The 23658-nt window shown below is 46.1% G+C and overlaps 1 protein-coding gene across 1 annotated transcript in view; it reads left to right on the top strand.

Moving 5' to 3' along the window:
* The first annotated feature begins 4092 nt into the window (after nucleotides 1–4092).
* Nucleotides 4093–23658, top strand: part of LOC142563560 (synaptotagmin-9-like) — a 110048-nt gene continuing 90482 nt past the window's right edge. The window contains exon 1 of the mRNA XM_075674143.1: nucleotides 4093–5345. The gene's annotated coding sequence lies outside the window, so the exon portion shown is untranslated. The remainder of the gene's footprint in view (nucleotides 5346–23658) is intronic.

Below are 23658 nucleotides of genomic sequence, written 5' to 3'. Positions count from 1 at the left end.
CGGACGTGACTGTGGTTTCATGTTATGTGCATCCGTGCAGTGGCAGGGCTACTTGATTGTGGCTAGCGTGTCTAGCTCATCTTTGTCACTCACCCTGGGTACCCAGTCCTGGTCAGCTTAGACTTCAATGCGCCTCATCACTCGTGGGGTGGACCTTCTACGAGTGCGAGAGGCAGCATTGTGTTAGGCGCGCTTACAGACGCACAGCTTGTCCTTCTGAATACCTCTGACACTTCTACTTGCCATTGGGATCATTCCAGTGCCCCACCATACTCGCCAGACCTCTCCTATTGGCTGGGTACGCGCGCTCCCTGGGATCGCTATCCGGATGGTTGGGGTAGTGATCACGAGCTCCTGATACTCGGTTTGAACACGGTCAGCCACCGCCGCCTTCACCATCGATGCAACGTTAGCGACTGCGACTTATTCCGCAAGGAAATGAACACGTTGATGGCAGTTACACCGGCTGGTCCGTTGCAGGCGTTAACCACAGTCATCCCACTCACCGCCAAAAAATTAAAGCTGTAGCTCCTGCGGCGGGTATAGCCCACTACGTCAATATAACACTGTCACAGCCTGTCGCACCATTGTCATAAATTCCGCCGTGGCTTCAGACACTGGCGAGCGACAACCGACTTCTCATTTGCCTGCGACAGTCCAACTTCCAGGTACTACCGGAGCCCGCCTTCACCGCCACTGGTGACTCATCAGAGATATATGCAGACGTAGCTATCGAGAGCTGCGTTTTGCACATCAGCCTCGTATGTTTCATGCTACCTCACGAGCAACAGACATGCTGCTATATACAAAGGCGCCGTTCCCATCTGTATTTGGGGAGGTGACAGCTATACGGGACGGTTTGTCAACCATGATATCTATGTTACAGTGCTTGACCCCGAATAGATTGTTTTATCTAAACAGGCTCCATGCAGACTGTTCGAGAGCTACGAAAAAGTGACCGATTCCCTAGCTGTAGCATCAGACATGCTCGGCCTTATCGACTTCTGCATCTTTCCTCTCCGGGTACTATAGACACGTCGGTTTGCACCTGCCCTACTGGACGCAGATGCCGTCTGCCATCCAGCGGAAGTCCAAAACCCGCTTCTTCTATTTAGTCCGACATTAAAGAGCAGCTTGGTCCTGCGCAAAGAATCTCTTCGGCGCTCCACGCGCGCACTCATTCCTTCGCGTGGATTGGACCTTCCCGGCAGCTTAACTCGCCTAGAGGAGGTTGAGCTCATAAGAATTCGCGTGGGCGCCGCCTTGACTACTGCCATCCGAGCCGCTTGGACGTCCCTGTACAGCCTCTCCCACTGGCCTGCCCCTTCTGCACTGTCCAAGCCGCAGAGGCAACGCTGGGTCACCTCTTGAAGACCTGTCTCGGCCTTCGCGATTCCCGCACCAGCCACCTGTGCGGCCTTGGCTAGCACCAAGTTCGGCCACCTGACCTAACGTGCCGCTCGCACGGACCTTTGCAGAGACCGCTTCTGGACTTCATCTAGGAAAGAGAACAATAACTTTTTATTGAGTTTATGCCGTAGAACATACCGACGCTAATAAAAATAAATAACCAGGCCAACTATAACAACTGCAGCGGCACTGCGATACGCGATTGCGAGGACACACGTAACGACGCCAGTGCAAACGACACAGCTGTACCATGACGATGATGGTGATGGCTATGCACGACTAAGATAACGGCCGTTCGCACGATGAAAACATTACTGGCTACGCAAATTTTCATACGTTGTGGGCCTCTGACCCAATCCTTGGTTGGTACAAACAGACATGTACTTTCTTCGCGACTTCCGAGATTCAGGGATTGCCATATTTGTTAACAATTACGGCCCTCATTGCGTCCAAAAACCCGATATTGCCGCTAAGATATTTGAAATGAGCGATCCCTGTGAGCAGAAAAACACGCGTTGCGACAATCTACTCGCCGACCTATAATATACACAAGGATTCGCAAGACCTCGTCACGATGCGTGCCACTCCAACAAAAACTCTTACATTCGGGCCGGCGATCAAGCCCCAACCTAAACCTTTGGTGGTTAAAAATAGCTTTGCGGGCATTTTTAACAGGGATAGGCGGGCTAGTTGGTGGTCAATATTGGAATGCATCATGTAACCGCACAAAAACAAGGGACAAAGAAGAGGGACAAATCCGCGCCTGTCTTGTGTGTTCCTTCTTTGTCCCTTGTTTTTGTGCGGTTACATGATGCATTTCCGGGCATGCCGACGTCTTTTCCGACGAAAAAGCGGACCAAGTTGTTCGGCACTGCGAAAAGCGGGAAAACTTGCTCGAAGAGCATTATAGCCGAGCACGGTGTCACGGTGCAGTAACTGCGAAAAGGCTATTACGTAGAGGCAGACTTATTCATCATGTTAGAGCGAGAATGAAGTCTCAGGGAACTTCGGTGAGTCAATAAACACTTCAGGAGACGTCTGCTCTCATTGGCTAAGGCTGATGCGAACGATCGGGCACCTCTTATAAAGCGACGTGATCCTAACACAAACTCGGAAGGCCTGCTTATGAGGATATCTAGCTTTCTTTTGTGAACCATTCGTGACACTAGGGACTGCCCAAGATAAGTTAGGTTAACGCGTCATTTTCGAACAGCAAGAGAGGAGGGTGTTATCGATAATTCCAGCTGAGAACTGAGCTCAGACCTAAAGTTATTGGCTAAGGTTCCTCAAAATCCCATGGTGACACAGTAGCCTCTCCTCCCATACATGTATGACCCAGGGAGGAACACTGGTGGGTGTCGTCTTAGGGTTACGTGCTGTGATCCTAGTCCTTATCGCCATCAAGGAAACAGCATATAGGCGTCCCTTCTATATCGCTATCTTGCAACTTTACACCGATTTGTCTCAAGACTACTTTCTGTGTGAAAGATACTCGGATACATCCGGGCACCAGAACATCCGAGAAGAGAGAGGACAGAGAGGTTAGTAAGTGTAAGTACCGGGTGTCTACCCTGTGCTGGGGAAAGGGGTAAAGGGAATAAAATGAGAAAGAAGAAGGAAAAAAAGAAACAGACAAATTCACACAGTAACGCCATGCTACGCTCGACATCATTCAAAGACTGTCGCGCAATTCGCATGTCCTTAAACACTTCACAGGCCCTTAAGGCCTTCAGTGCCGAAGCCCGTCTGGACCAGTGCCCTAGGACGTTTTCTTCTGTGAAGGGGTGATTGTCCAATTTTTGTGACTGTCCGCGTTACAATGCGCCAAGAAAAGCACTCGTGACCGCATCCGAGAAGGAATGGCCCCATCTGTAGCTGGCACAGAAAGCTATTCACGCACGGCTGTAATCCCGGAAGTAAAGCAGTAGAAATGATCATTTGTACTTCCACTACATCCTCTCACGGGCTCACTTGCTCTTTACTTTCCTCTTTCTATTCCCCCTTTCCCTTACGCTCAAAGGAGGACAGGTAACCCGACGATCGTCTGGCTGACTTTCGTGTCTTTCCTTGCTAGCTTTCTCTTTCCTACCACCTATATGGGCCAGTCACTGTGACAAACCACTTCCCGTCCCCTTTCCAAGGATGGTCAAAAGTCCGAAGTTGAGGCATCCCTTGAAAAAAAAAAAACAGGCGCTAATGACGCTTTCAAGCAAACAAACTCAAGGCAACAATGTCATGGTAAACAGACGGGCGTAACCCGCGACACACGCCGTTGGTAGCTTCCAAAGAGGCTTAAGAGCGGCCGCTGAAGAAGAGCATCCAAGCGAGCACGAGTAAACGCAAGTGTGCACCTTCGAAAGGAAATCCGTATCGAGCAGCAGCTCGGCGCCCACGGCAACAGGTGCGCATGGACCGTACGCGGTTTGAATTATCGCCACCTCAGCGCCAGCGCCTCTGCTCGAATAGCTTCGGCGGCGCTGCTTACTTGGAGCGCTTAGGAGCGCTGGGATCGAAACCGCCATCTGTTGCGCTCGCGGAGGAATCCGCGCCAGACGGTTCCGCAACGCGAGGAGGAAAAAGAAAGCCATGTGTCGCGGCGGGAGAACGCAAACAAAAAAGAAGTGCGCGAAAGCACGCAAGAAAGGAGAGCTCCTGTGAGTGCGCGTGCGCGTTCGGGTTGTCCGGGTGGTCTGCGTGGCGGCGCTTACGACAAGGTCGGCGCGCACGGCGCGAGTATCTCAGTATCGCGCGCCGCTGGCTCAAGCCAGCGCTTAGCCGGGCCCGGTGTTCAGTCGTTCGGCGCCCGCCGCATCGTTCGAACGTGTTGTTTGGGCGCGGTTCATCGACCCGCCCGCCCGACGCGCTCTGCCGCTCGCTTCCCGGTTTCGTGACATTGAAAGTTGAGTCCGCTTGGACATCCTGTGCTGCTCTTCATCCTGTGCTGCTCTTCTCAGCAGTTGGCTGTCTGGATCTCCCGCTTTCGGCTGCTGTAAAGTACGTCAGCAGCCGCAACTGTACTCAGCTTCTGACTCTGTCCTTTTGCAATTCTTGTTCAGGTGGCTACCCCGAAGGTTTATCTTCTGCAGGCTATACTTTACTGCTCTTCAACTACTGTGTTCACGAAGCCCGCGTTTAGTGAATGACGGTCAGTTGACACTCTCTCACTCAAGCTTCTTTGTGGACAGAAGAAAGGATTTGGGTCCGAACAAACGGTGACAAATATTTACAACATTCTGTGAGAACGCACGTCCTGCATTGTTCTGCTCTTTTGAACGTCCAGCGTTGCAAAATCACAACTGAGGAAAAACAAGTCGCGGGATTGTTCCAACGCTGTCTTAGGTGACTGTCAATTTGATAAAGTTCCAACAGGTTAACTCTGAAAAGAACCTATAACTGGACACATTGTCACGTGTCAACTTGTTGTTTGAAAGACGGAACCCATCTTTTGGTGAATTTGTTAGCAGAAGAGCGCAATACTTCGCAGTAGTGATACTTCCTACGGCCCGTCGGAAATGTGGCTGGTTGCACACTTAACACTTGTTGAAGATCATCCCCACCACTATTGCGTCAACTCTGTTGGTTTGGCGAGCGATACCCTAGACGTTTAGGGGTTTGTGAACATTGAACTCGCTCTTGGGAAGCCTGCGTTGACTGCATTCGATCTTACCAGGCGGCGGTGTTCGTATTGCGAGGAGTTGCCAAAAGTCAGGCCGTGCCGTTGGCAACCCTTGCGTGAATCGTTCACGTGTTGCGTGAATCGTTCGAGCGCTGTACTGGGACCCTTGCACGTAGTCCTTCTTTTCTGCACGGAAGTTCGCGCTCTGCTTCCCTGGCTCAGCAGCCCCGGTGCAAGAAATGCTGTGACTTCTGCTGAAGCACCGGTGGACGAACCAGAAGGAAGGAAGTCGCTTCTTCAACTTCCGTGACATCGGCACGTGAGTACTATTTCGCTTATTGCACGCAGCTCAGAGACGGGTTGTCCGCTCGTTACACGCTATGATTTCGCGTTTTTTTTCTGCTAATAGAAAGAAAAAAAATTGTTCTCGGAGGATTTTGTGCATAAGATTCAAACTTTTATCGCGAAATTTTTATCACTGCTCAAAGACATGGTAGTTTTTACAGGCGTAATTTAGCCTTCTGTGCGAATACTTGGATGTACATTTAAGTTGTCAGCACTGTCGTGCAATTTATTCTGATACAAAACTCCGATTACGCTTTAAAACATAAACCAATAACTGTAACACTGCCTTAGTATACGTACAGTGTAATGTTTGACAATATTCTTATTCTGTATATTTAGAAAAGATGGGTGGCAGAATTTCTTTCAGAAAAGATGGTCCCGTTCATGAAGCCAATTTTCATGCACTACTTCATTGCGATTAAATAATTTTTCGCTGGAAAGGTGGACGTTCTCTTTATGTCAGGAAGAAAAAAAAGTAGAGTAGCATCTTGGCACTTGACTCTTCTGATCCGGCGTTGTTGTGCCTCCGAAATGCAGGAATTGTTGGTTTCTTTTTGACAATCATGTGCTATATGTACGGGGGCTTGTTAATCAAGTTCACGCTGCCTTGTTCTTCGCTAATTCAGATGAACGTTTCTAAAATAAAAAGAAGGCTAAACAAAGTTTACACACTGAAAAAAATAAAAGCACGTAAATCATATTCCCCAGTGCAGGGACACAGCAACTTTTTACGCCAAGAAAAATTTCGGCATTCTGAATTTCTGTGTGTTTTTACCATTTCGTGAAACTTGCATGGTTATAACTCTGTTCTGGTAGTAACTAGGTTTTTTAATGTGCGTGCAAGTGTTTATGTAAATGTATGTAAGAGAGTGCAGCTCGTTAACATTCCAAGGGCGAGATCCAATACACGTAACGAAAGGGCGAATTGCCGCATATCTAATTCAACTACTTGGAGCATCGCACGTCCATATTAAAAGTCATAGATGAAATTAAATTACATATGATCATAAAGGTCTGCAGTGAGCAACAAAATCACGACAGATACGCAACAGGATATCTATTAAAAATGTTTACATTGATAATGTGGAAAATGTTGGCTCGGCTCCCATTGACAGCAAGTTGTTCTTTTCGTCCACATGCATCTTTTTCCTTATTATTTGAACACTTCAATTAAAACCTCAATTATTTGCCTCACAATTTTCTACGTTTATAGCCTGTTGACTTCATACGGTTCTAACTAGAAACAGTCAGGCTCTTCGGTTTCCCGTCTCATTAAAGTCTGTGTGTGCAATTTAATCTTTAGCTCCTACAGCTGACAGCATCAATTTTGTCACGTCGAGTCTTCATGTTTCTTGGCGCTTTCGGTGCTGACATCCCGACTGGAACAAGCTAACGCCTGCTACGCTACAAGTTATAAAGTCATCGTTTTATGAAAAAAAATCGATTCAGTGCAACGCAAATGTCAAAAGTTTTGAAGGGATCAGTAGCAAGCGCTTCTAACCTTCACTGTTTAAGAGACGTTTAACAGTCTCTTGCGTACAGATTCCAGTGCGGTTTTGACGTTGTACATGACATCTGCTGACGCGCATGCATCAGGGCTTCTTGAACATTTATAAGATAGTGACATTTCTCTACCCTCTTCAAGCTCGCCGCAAACCTGGTATAGATATCGCCGAGCTCAGAGTTATCGTACGCTAATACGTTATCAAGCTCAAATGAAAGGGGAAGGGTAAAGTGTGTAAGAAAACACATTTTGCTCGTAGTTTGTAACGGCAGCATTTAGAAATCGTTAGAAACAGCTGAAATTCCAAAGCTCACGGGACAGCTGCAAAATTGAGTATGACTGCCCGTATCCGCGAGCAAGTACGCCAGCGAGTGCCAAGTGCTGCTCCACATATGACGCAACAGCGCGGACATCTTGGCGACGAAGAGCGCAGAAAATCGCGGGGCATGCGAGGAAAGTTCTGAAGTATTCGTCAGAATGTGTGACTACCCGCCGTGGTTGCTCAGTGGCTATGGTGTTGGGCTGCTGAGCACGAGGTCGCGGGATCGAATCCCGGCCACGGCGGCCGCATTTCGATGGGGGCGAAATGCGAAAACACCCGTGTGCTTAGATTTAGGTGCACGTTAAAGAACCCCAGGTGGTCAAAATTTCCGGAGTCCTCCACTACGGCGTGCCTCATAATCAGAAAGTGGATTTGGCACGTAAAACCCCAAGTATTATTATTATTAGAATGTGTGACTCTTGCTCAGATAGCAGAGGGAACCAGGACTGGCCAGGACGCCTTCTAAAATGCGCTGCGGCCATCCGGTAAAGAAAGGACACGGACATTGCGGGACATTTTGAATGATAAAAGACGCATGCTTGTATGAACATTTGCTTTAGCTCCGATGCATCCAAGCAATCTCTGGCGATCAATGCTTTCTGAAGAAACACTTTTTATTGGTGGGAACACCGGTGTTGTTGTCTGCGGGAGTGGCGAGCGTAGCAGTCAGGCAGCACGGGTCTGATAGTTCGCAGATTTCTTCAAAGTTCGTCCTTACGCAGCTAATCTTTTCAACAAGTTGTTGCGTTAAATAAGCGAAATTTCCCATTCTTTATATGTGTGCACTGTGCCTTCTCGCCTTGTTCGTGAAAAAAATATCAGTGCTTCAAAATTTAGGCTAATAAACACAGATGAAGCCCGGTAAATATAGCCACAAGACCGTCTGAAGCTATGAGCACGCACATCAGACAAATCTGCGTGCTAACCATCATTCCCATGCTAGACGAACGATCCCAGCGCCAACATTCCCTCTATTAATTTTGGTAGGAAGCTGTATGCTGCCCATGGCCATGAGCAATGCTGAGAGCGCATGCATTTTTACGTTCTGACACACCACAATCCAGTTAGGCCACGAGCTGGACATAGGTGCTTCAAGTTAAGCTGCGAATTTACAGACGCAAACTTGTAGCACTGGCTATTGTAAACAGTATCCACCGCTGCTTTGGATGAGTGTTAAGGTGTTGCTGTTGGAACGCGATGTTTGAGCGCTGGTCGCCCACGCTGTCGCGCTTTAAAGGTTACAGGATTGCTGTTCTCGGTACGTTTCGAGCAAAGAGCAAACGCTTGTAGCCGATGCATAAAATAACTGGCAGTGTACTAGGGCAGCTTGTTCGATCCAGAGGTCAAATAACCTGGGCTCCACTGCAGTAAAAGAATGACTGCAAAGAGAAGGAAGATGCAGTCGAGGACTAGCAAGCGTGAGAGGTCGTGAGGGGTGGAAATTCGCAGGCTAATCCAGGCATATGCTTTCGCGAGAAAAGGGTAATTGGCCATCACTAGAAAAAAGTTTCGCCATGCAGTAGAGGTTAAATAATAAGCGTGTATCGAGGAACTACCGCACCAGTTTTAGGGCGACGGACGCAGAGAAGGTCTTCATTTGCGAATATGTTAGAGATGTTCGTGAAAAACAAAAAGACTACGGTAGAACGCTTGAAAGACATCCGTCAGGATGCCGTTAATACGCAGAGTGGGACGCATTTCAACAAAGCCCCATCACCGTTTACAATTCGTTGACTATTCCCTTAACCGTCACACACTTCCCTGAAAGTCCGACTCTCTTAATGCTATAAAAGCATACCACGATCCAGCATGAGGGAAAATGAAATAACTTGTTTACGGTTATGTCTCGCTCTAGAGAACATACATTCATTTCAAAGAAAATCAATACGACCTTCTCCCAGTAAAAATAATTTGTATCGTCAATAGTTACTTCGGACTTCGTTTGCCTATTTACCTACAATTGAAAATTTCCTCCAGCATATAAAAAAGGCGACTATGGGCTTTTGTGTTCCCGGTGCCTTGATCAGAGTTCGGAAGCGTCAAATTGAGCAGATCAAAAATGATACGTAGTGCTACGTGTTGCTAATATGCCCTTTTTTTACAGATTCTATTCGTGATCGCAGTGGAGTTGTGAATGCTTGATCCAAGGATATTTTCTAACACTCTTGAAGTTATTGTGCAGTTGCAATTTTATGTTTTTTGTCATGAATCTTTGGTGTACTTTTCTTGCTGTGGCCCGCAATCTGCATTTCATTTATAAGAAGTTGCGCTTATGCTTTAATGACTGCTTTTCTTATTCTAACCCCGTCCTTGTAATGTTTTCTTGGCATTAGACTCACGCAGGCGCACGCACGCACGCACGCACGCACACACACACACACACACACACACACACACACACACACACACACACACACACACACACACACACACACACACACACACACACGCACACGCACATGCACACACTAAATAAAAAGAACACCGGCGCTGACTTTTCTCGAACTCATCGAGTATTAATATCATTTTTATCAGCCAAGAAATAAAATTTCGCCATGCCGCCCTAGTTCCTCTTTTACTCACCCCAGTACACATGTATTAGAGTGCACATGCGGAACACATAGTTGCACATAGTCGCGCTCTATGTGAAAGAAGATTTCACTCCGCATGCTGAAAACGCAACCTGGCACGGCGAAGACTACTGCGCATAAGTGATAATAAGGGCATAATTACGCGCTTTGCCATAAGATTACACCTCCTCTTTGCTAGATTCAGGCAGACTTCAGGCAGACCTGCGACGTCACAGAGATGGGTGGCTACCACTGCCTGTCAGTATCTGAAACACCTGTTCTAACACGTGCTAGCTTTTTTATTGCCTTCTTATAGTTTTTATTCAAGTAAAAAAAAATCTGCCTCGGCTGCATATTATTCGCTCGACTTGTTGAAGCCAGACGACATACATCATATTTTCCTCTTCCGTGCACCTGCCTGCAAGAAATGTTATAAAGGTATTGTGTAGAAAAACGACTGACGTGTGTGGTAGCGCAAATGGTCAGTTTCAGCACATTTTCTGTCGATCAAACATGCTTAACAATGCGAAGCCTTGGAGTACGCAATACGGCAGTAGAAGCGTGATTTTTTTCTTCATTAAATCCGGCCGTGGCAGAACTCTGGCCGAGCAAGTTTCACTATGCTCGCTTTTATCTACGAAGGGGAGAAATAAGAACGCCGTCATTGTACCTTAAGGGGACATACGTTGCTGTATGCACGTGAATGGAATGTATTACCTGCTGTTTATTGAAAGTGATACAGACGGGGCAGCATTGCCGCGCTGCTTATGTCCTGGGGGCCCTGAATGCGATAACGTCGTAGTACGAAATATTAGTTTAACTGTGTTTAACCGTAGTTTGAGGCGGACAAACGGACGCACGTTCGGTTTGCTGCGCTACTTGGGGAGAAGTAGCTTAACGAATGGAAAGAAAAAGAAGAAAAAGACAAAGAAGAAAGCCTGCAAGAAAGGCGCGAAGAAAGAAATATCATTACGGAGGAAGGAGGAAAAAACTGAAAAGAAGGCAGGGATGTTAAACACAAAAGCGTCCGGTTGTCTACCAGGCACTGGGGGGTGGGAATGCGAGAAAATGTAGAAATCAGAGCTAGTGAGCGAGGTAGGGATGGATAAGAGTTTATCGGTACAGGACACGTAAGCTGTTTTGGTGTTTCGCAGGGAGTTCTATTTCTTCAATACGCTGAAAGCGGATGCCTGTCACATCTGGCAACTCCCCCCCCCCCTTCTTCGAAACAAAAAACGCGTTATCGCTTAACGGCGTGTTTTGTTGATGTAGAAAGATGCATACACCGGTAACAGCACCTAAGCCCCCGACGATGTGCAGTCGTGTTTGGAGGCGTCTTGCAATGATGGAGTTTAGTGGCTCACGTTCGTTATTTCACAAATCAAATTGCGGTTTCACACTGAGAATTGACAGGTCGCAGTCACCAAATGCTGATAGCGACTCTTGAAGATCTGTTTTCTTTTCGGTTCTGCCTTGAACTGACAGTAAGCGTTTCCACCTGGCCAGGTCACTCTTTACGTCATTACTTATCTCAACCGTCCGGCTTGTTTCAAGCGTTTCGTACCAAAAGTAAACGGAAGTTTGACAAACTCAAAGCCTTAATACTATTAACTACTTGCAAAGGAGCTTTGAGGCGGCTTTTCAACCTTGCAATATCGCTAAGAGCAAATGTGCGATAGCGTCTACTTACGCGTCTATTGCACTTGTTTTCGTTGTATCGCTTTACTACTGCACTTCAATGAGAACTATTACTTTTTTTTCTTTACAGCGAAGCTCGAAATTCATCCGTCCATCTGTCGCCCCTAGGCCGAGAACTCCTCTCGCACAACCCTATGCGCATACGCAAAAAAAAGAGAGGGCCATTGGCCACGCCAGTAGTGACGTTGCTGCTCTCCGTCGCAGCCGAGTGCGCGCGCAGCAGTTTCTCTCCGGCTCCGAAGTGGGTAGGCCACGCGTCATACGTACTCCTGAGGAGCAGGCAGCTTTCAATCAGCAACGCGGCGAGCAGCACTGCGAACAAGCTCGTCTATGCCAAGCCGATGTTGCAGCCCAGGCACAAGAACAGGCTCGTGCAGCTAATCACAAGCAGCAGCTGCGTACCGAGGATCCGGCAGCCTACGAAGCAGTCGTTTAAGGGACCGTTGGGATTAACCCATTCGTAAACGCAGGGGCAGCACGTTTCAGCTTCACTGGTTAACGATCTGCACTGAGTACTTGGGTGGTTAACTTTGTTTCTACCACATGCGCCTTTCGTAACTAACTACACAGCGTGGTGCCTCTGAGTCAGTCACCGTCAAAACAATTTATACGGGGAGTTCTAGGGCTGAGAACAATCCTAACAGAAGAACACATACACATTCCATGAACGTGATACGTGCCTTTGTTTGACCGCGTATGCATTTCCTTCTATGACTCATCAGCTAGACCTAACCAGCAGTTAGTTCATGTGTGCTCGTGGCTGCAGCTTCTATGAAGTAGCATGAAGCGCCTTCCCTGCATGCACCCAATTGGATGAATGAGTTCATCGGATAATAGCGTAGCGGAAGCACGCCAAGCCGCTTCCTTGGCCTCATCCGGCTACCGATTGCGAGTGCTGCATCATCGTTAAACTAATTCCCTTCTCGGCATTTGTTGTCTACAATCTCGTCCCCAGTTCCGGAAGGCGTACGCGGATACGATTGTCGACGTGCGCGAGTACTTAATTGCTGGAACAAACACGATTCCCGCGCATTGTGCGGGAAGAGCAGTTCCTCTCTTGATGCTGATGGTATGCAGATTAGTGCCAAAAAGATACGCTGGATATTCTTGTCCCTGATATTACTCATATATTTAATATTTGTTTGTCGAGTGCGGTTATATCCTGAAAGAATGGGGGTAACAAAATTCGTGTTTTGTTCGAAAAGGGTGATAGAAATTATGTTAAAAACTATCGACCAATATTTATACTGCCAGTTTTATGGAAAGATTTACAAAAGAGTTATGCATTGTTAACTGTAGCAATTCCTCGAAAAACGTACTGTAATTTCACATACTCAATTTGGTTTCGGAAAACACCGATCTAATGAAATGGCATTATAGGAGCAAAAAGAGTTTGTTCTATCCCAGTTTGAGAACAAACATGTCGTGCTTGGCATGTATGTAGACTTTACGAAAGCGTTTGACAATATTCAGCATTTTATGTTGTTTCAGAAATTACAATCCTATTGAATTTGTGGCGATCCAATACGGTGAATAAAAATTATCTAAAACATCGCAAACAGGTAGTCGAAATCGACAGGAAGTGCTCGGAACTCAAGTCGATTTCTAAGAGCCTACCTCCGGGAAGCATTCTTGGGCCTGTTCTTTTGATAGCCTACATAAATGTCCTAATTCGCATTTATCCCGACACTAGGCACGTTCTACATGCCGACGATGTCAGGATATTTGTTTCGGCTGAAGGCAGTATAACAGTGCAGCAAAGAATGAACCAGATACTTGTGAAGCTAAAACATTGGTGCTGTTTCATTAATTTAAGCATAAGTACCAGTAAAAGAAAGGCGGTATTAATTAAACAAAAGATGCACCAATAAACGATAATTTGAAACTTATAAATTGGGATAGTGAAATTAAGCTGGTAAATCACATAAAAATTCTGGGAGTTACGTTTTCAAGCAATATGCTTTCGAACGAACATATGGACAATGGACAAGTTATCGCGCGTTGTGGGTATGACGTAGCGCTGTAAAACAGTGCTGCCATCTAAAATAAAGCTTTTACTTTATAAATCACTGTTTTGTTCACTCCTCCAGTATTGCTTCTTTGTATGGTGCTCCACAACCTCTGCGAACTTGCAAAAACTATACCTGATGCAAAATAAATTGATCAGAATATTTTGAACTTACTGTATGATGCCCACACGGGTGAATTTTTCAGCAGGCTGAAATTTTACGTGTCGACAAACTCTACACTTATAAGTTAACTGTTGCGATTAGGCTCGTTGTGAAAGAAAATCGACATTTTCTACCTGACCTTTCACATCTACAGCAACGCATGACATCACCTAATACACCATATAAAGAAATGTGGAAAGGGATAACCCCGAAAACAAATTATTCCAAAAATAAGTTATCCTACATAATGCCTACAGTACTTAATAAATATGTGAACGCTGGTGTAGATTCTCTGCAGTGTACACCTCGATTGGCGAAAATAGCGTATGCTAAGTGTTTGAATTGCATTGCTTCTCTGGTGACCCTTATACTTGTTCCTGTGCTTTCACTGTTCATGAAACTAAGATATCAACTGCGTTTCTTTTTTTTTATTTTCTTTATGTTGAACGTTGTTGTAATTGCCTCTACTGACTGCTTTGTGCAAAGGTAGCTGTGAGCCTTTGTCATGCTGACTCTACGGAGAGCAGCTTTTACCTACAGCATCCTTCATCAGTGTAATGATGAAATGAAATTATTATTATTATTATTATTATTATTATTATTATTATTATTATTATTATTATTATTATTATTATTATTATTATTATTATTATTATTATTATTATTATTATTATTATTATTGCCATCGATTGAGACGGACGAAAACTGGTGCGATGGGATCGTTTCAGGGGTGGTGCGGCCCACATTTACGGTTAAGTTTGGCTGTGTGGCCGCTACCGAAAATAGCAGCCACAACCTTCCTGTGACATGGCAGAATCGGCTGCATGTGGAACAGCTTGCACTGAAAGGAACGTAGTCTGGAAATAAAGTATTTCATAATAAGATGGATGTTTAGAAAATATTTAATAGTGTGCTGTATGTGGATCCTACCGGGGTGAGTCCTTGAGTCCTACAGGAAGAGAAAAAAATTATGCCAGGCATATTGCTAGGTTATTGTAGAATAAACTAAGTGCTTTCTTGAATTTTGTGGCCGTGTTCTCAAGATTTTCAACAACATATAGATTAGTGAGCTAATTAGGATGCGAGTAGCAGTAGCGCATTATTTATGTTTGCATATTTATTCGCGTACTTGCACCAGTGCTCATCAGGTGACATCTTAGTAAAGCACAAACGTTTAAAGATTGAGCATCGACCTACTAATTTAATTGGTGTTAAATGAAATTCCGTTCGTATTTACTTTCTGCAAAGCATTTCATTTACAGGTAAAACTTACAAAGAGCACCTAAACAAAATTGCCCAGGAATTAGATATGGCAGTCTAGGCTTCATGTTGAATGCAACAAAATACCTGTCATACGCTCAAACATAGGAGTGTATATAGATTCATCTGGAATGGACAACAAGTAGCAGTTAATCTTTTCAGTTTGTTCGTCGTAATTTCATTTACTTACGTTCTACTCGAGCTGTAACCAGTTGGCACTAGTGAGACTCCAGCATGGTCAGTTTGCTGGAAAGGTTTGCATTGATTCCACTACCGGATGTGAAATAAATAAAGCAATTCAGCAGCGTTCAAAGTTATTTTTATTCATTTCGGAATTGCATTGAATTCTTTGGTTTTACACGCCAAGACCAGGGTTTGAATACGAGATGCGCCGTAGTAGGTAACTCCGCATTAATTTTTACTAGCACAGGATCCTTAACGTGCCCTCAGTTTACGGGACCCGAGCGATTTCGCATTTCGCCCCCATCGAAATGCGGACGCCGGGGCCGGGACTTGATCCCGCGACCTCGTGTTTGGCAACGCCACACCATAGCCGCTAAGTCACCGCGGCGGGTTTTTCAGTATGAAATGCCTTTAGCTCCCGTTGTCGGTGAGCTTCAAGTGACGTTGAGCCAAAAACCAGAGCTATTTTCCGGCACTCAAGAGTGAACATCCTGGCATGTTGCGGAAACAAAATGAGATTCCTCTACTCTTTGTACCGGACCTCAGTGCATAAGCTAGTTACTCCCAAAGAAGTTGCACAAAATATTGCGTCCGAGTTCTTCCTAATGTTTGTTCACAATATCACTAAAGCTGTAGCTTCTAGCACGCAGAAGTGTTAATTTTCCTTTCCAATAGCATCGTTCAAAAGTCGAATAAAGGACACCATACGCTTCCGTTTTGCGAAATGCAATTTGCTGCGGATCTACTGCGCTCCTTGTGCTGCTGGGTTGCGTGGCGCCGGACGTGTCCGGAAGCGCTGCTTTGTCTTCATGGAGGACGGAGAAAGTTAGGAGATAACATTAGGTCACGCGGCCTGTCTTTACAAGCGAACGCTCCGTGAAGCCAGTACTCAGTGGTGGCCCAACACGTGACCTCTTGCGTCGAGATCCCGGTGCAAGGACCTAGATTTGCCGAGTCGTGTGGTCGCGCCTCCCCCAGGCGCTTCTCTGTTTTTAGCTGGGCAGTGTGGTCAGTCTCCCTGGCGTCTTTCGCTGCCTGTCCTACCTCCTTCAGCTGGTTTTGTCCTAGCGTGGTAGCGTCCACATGGACCATTGCACAGCATGGCTTGAGGCGGTGTGTGCCGTTGCTGACGTGTACCACGCCCATAGGAAGATCGTGGCTAGTATCACCTCTAATCAGTTGGCGTTGCCGGTTGTCATTTCATGCTTACATTTAATCTCGATTACGGGAGAGCTGCCAATTTAAATTCGTTGTCCTTGCCTCGCACAGTTGGACATATTCTGGATGCGCGTCATACTTTTTCACTTATTTAGTTTGCACGACTTTTGTCCGTTGTATTGTTATCTGTGTTGAGTGGATTTCCCTGCGAGAAGCCGTGCTAAGGGTGTCAGTAACATGGCAAATACTCAGTGAAACTCTTTATTCTGGAGATACGCAATGACAGAATTGACTAAAGTACCGACGTTATTTTACGACGCAATCACGCAATATAAGGAGTGTGCGACAAACACCGCCGATCCCCAAACGTCCTCTCTTTTAGCAAACCGTTCCACTGCCAAACCTCCATAAATTACACGTTGTTAGCGACGTCTCTGGCGACTGGTTCACCCACAAAAGCGCGTCGTTTCGCTGTCCAACATCGCGGCAGGCAGTCGCCTCGCCAGCCGTTAGATGCAGCGAACACAATGTCAACAGGGGCTCCGTGCATACAGAACTGGCGCCAAGGAGGGACATTACCGAAAACTAGCCTTGAGTCGCGGGCCATTTCCCAGTCCGCGTCGAGCGATCGATGCATCGTATAGCGACCCGATCGCGTCCACGTGGCGTTCAGGACCGGCCCCGAGGAAAAACACCCTCAATTAGGAGTCGGGCAACGCTGGGCGGATCGCCAGGGTCATTCGGTGTGTGGTTTATTTATTTGGCCTGAAACATAAAACAGTCAAGCTCGGGAAGGAGCGCCGCCGGAATAGCTTGCTTGACCAGGCGGCATCAACGTCCAAGGTTGGGGATCTAGTCAACCGGCGTCAGAGTATTAGCCCGTACCGAAGCGTGCCACAATTCAACGTCTGTTTTCTTATCAAATGTAACACTCAACGCAGCGTAGCTCGCTCCTCCCCCCTCTGCCCATTTTTTTAAGCAAAGAATTGTGATGTTAACATTGTTTGTATTTCCATTGCAGAGATTGTATGCTGTGCTTGCACTTACGGTAAGCAAGGTATTCTCGGCATGGAAGGCGACCATAACTGCTTCCTAAATGGCACGTATTACAGCGTTACTGTCGTCGTGTCAAAAGTAGAACCATTTAGATATAAATTACAGAAACTTTTAGTACAAGGCCAAGGAAATTTGAATAATAGAAAAGACGACACCCGCGCGCTAGCACTATCAACAAAGCTTCTCTCGCACTTACCCTATATTGCGCTACGCGCTCGAAAATAAAACATTTGTCAACGATGAGCGCTGGATTTATCGTTTACTTATTCTGCTTCTGTGTCACTGAGCTACGTCTTTCTCTAATGCTATGCTGATAGGCCCAAGCATCCAGAATACGGGAAATGAAATAATGGAAAATGTTCACAATTAAAAATGAAAGGAGAAACGACAGCAGCCACGTTTGTAGATTCCGCGAACCAACGAGTTTGTCGAATATGAGTCAGTTGTCTTTCTTTCTTGAAGGTTGTTTCTGAGTAATGCCACGTAGATCTCCTCCACGAGAACGCACGTCAATGTCTATTAATTCAGCCACCCGCCGAGCTGTGTGCAGCACCGATCAAGACACTTGCAGGCTGAGCAATAACGTTTTTTACAGTATCATAAGAAATAGGCGCCACCGTCTACTGGAGTTTCCAAAAAGGTGTTCTGTCATCCCGAGAATATCAGGATATTGAAGGCATGTCTCATCTTGAACAATGGCGTCTTCTAGAACATGGTCTTAGTGGCGCAAATAAAGCATTCTTGAAAATGAAATCTTTCTAAAAAAAGTATTGTTTCTTCTGTAATACATCTTGCAGTAAGAGTCTAAAACTGAAACGTGCGATTGAAACCGACGGACAGCAAGCGATGATCTAACTTTCGCTGCACCTCCGTTAAATGCCCTGACGTAATAATACGCTCTCTTACTCAATTTAGACAATTACCAAATGCATTTTCACCCCTTGCTGATTCTTACTGAAGGGAAAATCAGACATCCACTCGTTCGTAGCAATTGCTACAAAAGAGACCGATACGGGTTCCTCGAAAGAAAAGCCTCGCAGTTGAAGAAAAATTCGTCCTGGTCCGGGACTCGAACCCGGGACCACCGCCTTTTCGGGGCATGATTCTTGCGAACGTCTGGGTGTGCACATGTCCCGTGAGCTCAATGGCTGCTTCGCATCGAAGCGAATTTCGTCAACCTTGTGCTTAGCTACTTGCATCGTGAAGTTTATTTTGCCGCTTCCTCTGTGAATCCACTGTCTATACAATCACTCTGACGCTCCTGACTGTCGCGCACCAGTGCTATTTTAAACGCACAATTCTGATGTAATTATTATTATTATTGTTTCTTTCAAAAACATCTATAAACTTTAGCGGAAATAGAAAGCGAGCAGTAGGCTGGCATGAGGTGGAGGAGGAGGAAGAACTTTATAATAGCAGGAACCACTGGCGATCGTGGCTCGCCTGGCCTGGTCGAGGCAACTGCCACCGGAAAGGGCACAACGCTTGCTTAACCTTTAAATAGGAGTAAAGAAAAAAACAGAATCAGTTGAGAGCCGCGTCACTAGATATATATACATCAAGAATGCCTGATAGGTGCACGCGACATTTTTAAAGGTGGTTTTTATTTATCAAATTGATTTCAAATAAAGAAAATGCTGCAAAAATGTTTTTTTAAAGTCATGCCAACGTCATCTCATGACGCTAGAGCGTGCTTGTTTTTCTTACATGTGAAAATATATGTGACCTTAAGTACATTGTGCGTAGTGATCAGCAAAATTGATGGCAGGACCCTGTAAAAAATATTGAACTCATCAGCATGTCCAGGTCCCGAATGCGTACGTGCGTGGCCAAAACACATATCAAGGCTATCGCCAAAAAATAAAACATGTTTAGGGAAAAATATTTTTCATAGTGAGAATTATTGTTCTCGTTTATTCATATGTCTTCCGCGCATTATAAATATCATGGCCACGCTTTACTTTTGAGAAGTGGCAATTGGTTTTTCACAGTAACTATTGAAAAAGCTTTGTATAATACAGAAATGGGCGCGCAGGAAACAAATATTCCATATTGTAGGAAACATGAACGCAAACTTAACGAAACAATAAAGAAAATTCTCACACCTAATAAAGCAGCAAATTAAGTACACCAGGAGATCATGTCGCCTGTGTGCACCAAAGTTGCCTTGTCATTACGGGAGAGCAGAGTGTTGAGCAGGGCAGCACGCCCTCTGCGAAATTTTGTGGCTGCATTCTCCTCTCAACCACGGAAATGTAGTAAGTGGACGCTGGTTAGCGCTTGTTACTGATTATACCCTTTGATCACAACGTTCTTTCTCTGCATTTGAACGTAAAACCACACGAAGGAAAATAAAACTCATCTCCGGGGCTCCGGATTTGCTGTAACTAAATCTGATAATGAGTAATCATCAGGTGGGTTTCAGTTGGATTAGTTCTCTAACAATTAAGGGTAGCTTATCAATATCATAGACAAGAAACTGATGCAACAGTTGTATTTGACAGGTACCAGGCTATGTCGATTTAATTTGAAAAATAAGAATAAAAGTTATAATAACTTAAAAACCGTGCAACTAGCCATAGAAACGGAATACATAAACGTTGAGAGGAAAAGAGTAAAATATAGCAAGACACTTCGAATAGCTGATGATCATGACACCATGAAGACGAAGTAGTTGCTTAGGACACGTCGTCTGATACACTGTAAACGTTTATGAAGAGGCCTGCCAGAGTTACAATACGTATGCCAGAGGAAACAGTTCTTCGTTAGTGCGGCAAATAATACGATAGAGCGATAGCGTTACACATATTTAGGGCTAACATTTAGATGAATGATTGAGGATAGAATTGGCGGGAAATCGTTGAGAGAGGCCTCCATCGCTTAGGTAGAGGACTTAATCGATCTGATGATTAAGTTATTATAGGGCATTATTTCAGTACACACTGTGCTCATATGATCGATGCCGGGTTATCGCGGCCATGAAGACGACGTGTGGGGTTTGAAAAATTGAAAATTGCGGTTACTTGAGCACGCTTTCAGGAAATTGAAGGTGATCCCCGAGCTCTGCGCCACATAATTGATGTTTGATCATTTATGACATCTGTAGCATGGATGCATCCTAAAGGTCACAATATTGTGACATCACACCGCTGTTATACCGCCTGCTGAAATAGGTACATTTTTTTTGTACCGTCAGTCGCGGAATCTCTGGGGTGCTTCACCTAAAAAAAAGAATCTGGCCAGTTTCATCGTGCGCGTTTACGAAGCAATGGCTGCTGTAGTTTCGTGTAAAACAGAAATATCTGGCTGATCCGCCCGATGCTCCACGGCTCACGAAGGCGGACATTTGCTCCCGCATCCAACAAACCTTGTCTTGGCCAATGCGCCATCTCAGCTGGCTTTCATCGATAAGCGCAAGAGTGTTTCATCTCTTTGACGCCGGCGTGTCGCCCACCGCACTCTGCTTGGTAATCACCCCAGAGGCTTCCGTACAATTTGCCTACGTGCCACCCACGTTTGTGTGTGGGTAGCCCGGATGAGACAACGTTGCCCACCCTTACAAATTCGGGAGTGTTACCAAATTGTGTCTACGTGTGAGTGTTACCACACACACTGACATCCTCGGTTGCGCCAGCGAGAGGGTCGGCTCCAAAGTACCTCGAGATAAAGCGCACCTGTGATGGCGTTCATTGGACTGGGGCAGGGGATTCTGGGCCGTTCACCCCGAGCAGGGCCACTCAAGTATCAATTAAAGTCAAATTCGAAAGTCTCAAATTTGCGTATGCATGCTACATCAGTACGGTACCCACAGAGTTGTCGCCGCATCCTGGCCATGAGAACATTTTATGCTGAATTGGCTAATACCTGCCCAATTCGCTAAACGCTTGCGCAATCGAGCTGCCATTTACGGAAGCTGTCCCGAAAACATACTAATTAGACCCGCATCCGCAGGGCCAATAAAGCTTGCTAAGGGATGCCGCAACCTAATGCCGGTCGTGTTAACCAGCTTAAATAACGTATTTGCCGTGATGTTATCAAAGTCTCGGTCGTAATCAGGACACCGCGAACATTGTTTCGGACGGAACGTTGAAGAATTGCCATATGTCGTAAGTGTAATCTGACGCGCATGTTGGAGTTAGGTTTTCATGCTCCGAATGTTAATAAATTTAATTTCGAATAGGGCTGTCTCCTCCTCGCAGGAACTTGTACCAATGAATACACTCGCAAAACTACGCGGCAATTAGGCAAGGTTGTTCAATAACATGACGCATTGTGTGATCGTCGTGAGCGGTATTGAGCAACTCCGTAAGGCCCTCATATTGAGCACATTGCGGAGTGGTTGCTTCACATATCTCTGAGTCATTAGTAAGGACACTCCCCCCCATTTTTCTGCTCCTCTAATCACTTCAGTTATGCCACTACAGCAAAGTACAGTGAAACTCCCGCGCGCACAAATATCGCTCGCCGAAGCATCTTACTAAATTCGCAAGCATTTATGCGCTTACCAGACGAGAAAAGTCGTCTGTTCGTCTGTCCCGTAAGACTTTGTGCCTCGCTCACTTTCTGTCCCGTAAGACTATAGCTTTCGTGATGGCGCCCGCAGCAGCGAGCGAATTCACCTTCGTGCTGCATCTCGCCTCAACGCGGGCTACGCAGCGAGAGCACAGAGCGCGCGAAACGGCCAGTGCTCGCCGCACTGAGCCCCCATCGCAGATCGCTTTCGAGATCTGGGCCCCGTGCCTCTGTCTTCAACGCGAACTCAGCGGCGAGAACAGAGGTCGCACGAGGCTGTTATCAGTGGGCGCTCTGTGTGGGCATCGTGGATGGCTTTCAGGATACGGTCCACGCGGCCATGCCAGACGCAGCCGCCGCGTGAGCGCGTTCGATCACAGTTCGTAGTGACTCGACGAGGATGAATAACGCGCCTAAAGAGCCTTGACGGCTTATAATGATGCGAACGTCGTTAGCACAGCTGGCGCAGCCACCTGCAGTATAGTTTGCTTGTGTGATCAATACACCTTGCACCACCGTCGGCAGCAGTTCGTATCGCCGCAACTCAGTCGTTTGTACTGGTCGGCTCAAGTTTCGTAATATTGATAATGAGACCGGGCTGCGTGGAGATGAGGAAAGGACACAATGGTTACGCATACTTAAAGAACTCCCGGTGGAGCTTCTGCGTTGGTTTTTTTGGCCTTAAAGTTCATACCATGCGATTTGGGTTGGCTTAGAAATCTACCCCACGTTGACGGGAGGGAAGGAATAAGGGGGGGGGGGGGTATTTATTACTGCCTAATCAGGTTCCCACATTTTACCTTAGGATGCAAGGATTCTGTTACAATTTTTCCATACAGCTATTGCTTATGTTCTGCCAGCTATACTTCAAAGAGCGCTGTCTTTGACTGCTTTACAATGGGAATAAAAGCACGCTTCGTAAAATGTGCATAAGACTTCATCATCGCGTTTCTTTCGTAATTCCTCAACGCTTGCAGAAAGGATACTTTCAGGACATGAGGAGTGCGTTGCGGCCATTGTGCATGTCACCGTTTCATTTTTCTACGTTTCTTTAAAAGCGATAAGGTAATGGCTTCATTCAGCACTACATTTCTGCAGTGCTGCACCCCCAGTTGAATATGTTCTACTTCGAAGGTAATTTTCGTTGTCAGGCGATGGCAGACGAGCACGCAGTGCTTGCGGCCTTCACAATTTCACGACGTCTGCTTCTGCAAGATACTTTTGCCTTTTGTATTTTGCCATTACCAAATAAGACTGTCGTTATCAACGAGTGACATTTCCTTTGCTGCGGCTCCGCCGTTTCGTCTTAAATTATTATCGCTCGAGTAAGGATCCAACGTGCATTTCCGCGTCTCTGCCTCAGCGACCTTTCGAGGCGCGTGCCCGTCTACGAGCTACCACAGCGAACGCCGAATCGTAGGCATTGCCACTCGTGATGGATAGTGGAGTTCGCGTCGTTTAACATTTTGTCTCCCGGATGCCTTGAGAATGTTGGGCCCTGAAAGGTCACTGAAGAGAGAATACGAAAAGCGGCGGTTGTCGCTTTGTGCCGAGTTGTGACTCCTTCGCTCATTGATATTTCGATTACATTCTACAGCCGATTATACCGCCTCACAGAGTAAAAATGAAGTTTCAACGATGGCTTGGTGGGCTAGCTAGCAATGCACCTTAAAGGGTTAACAGCCCAGACAGGCGGGGACAGAGTGAAGAACAGGACACAGCGCTAAGCTACGGCTGATACTTTTTTGGAAGGAGCAACAGAGATGTAGGCTGAAGCCGCCTATGGGAAGGCTAACAAAGTGAAACACAAAAAAAAAGAAAAAGAAATAGGAAACTAGGATGTGTCCTGTTGT

This window comes from Dermacentor variabilis, chromosome 11 (genome assembly GCF_050947875.1).
Source record: "Dermacentor variabilis isolate Ectoservices chromosome 11, ASM5094787v1, whole genome shotgun sequence".
In the NCBI taxonomy this organism is placed as follows: Eukaryota; Metazoa; Arthropoda; class Arachnida; order Ixodida; family Ixodidae; genus Dermacentor; species Dermacentor variabilis.
The sequence above is the reverse complement of the archived record's forward strand: the minus strand, read 5'-3'. Positions and strand labels throughout refer to the sequence as shown.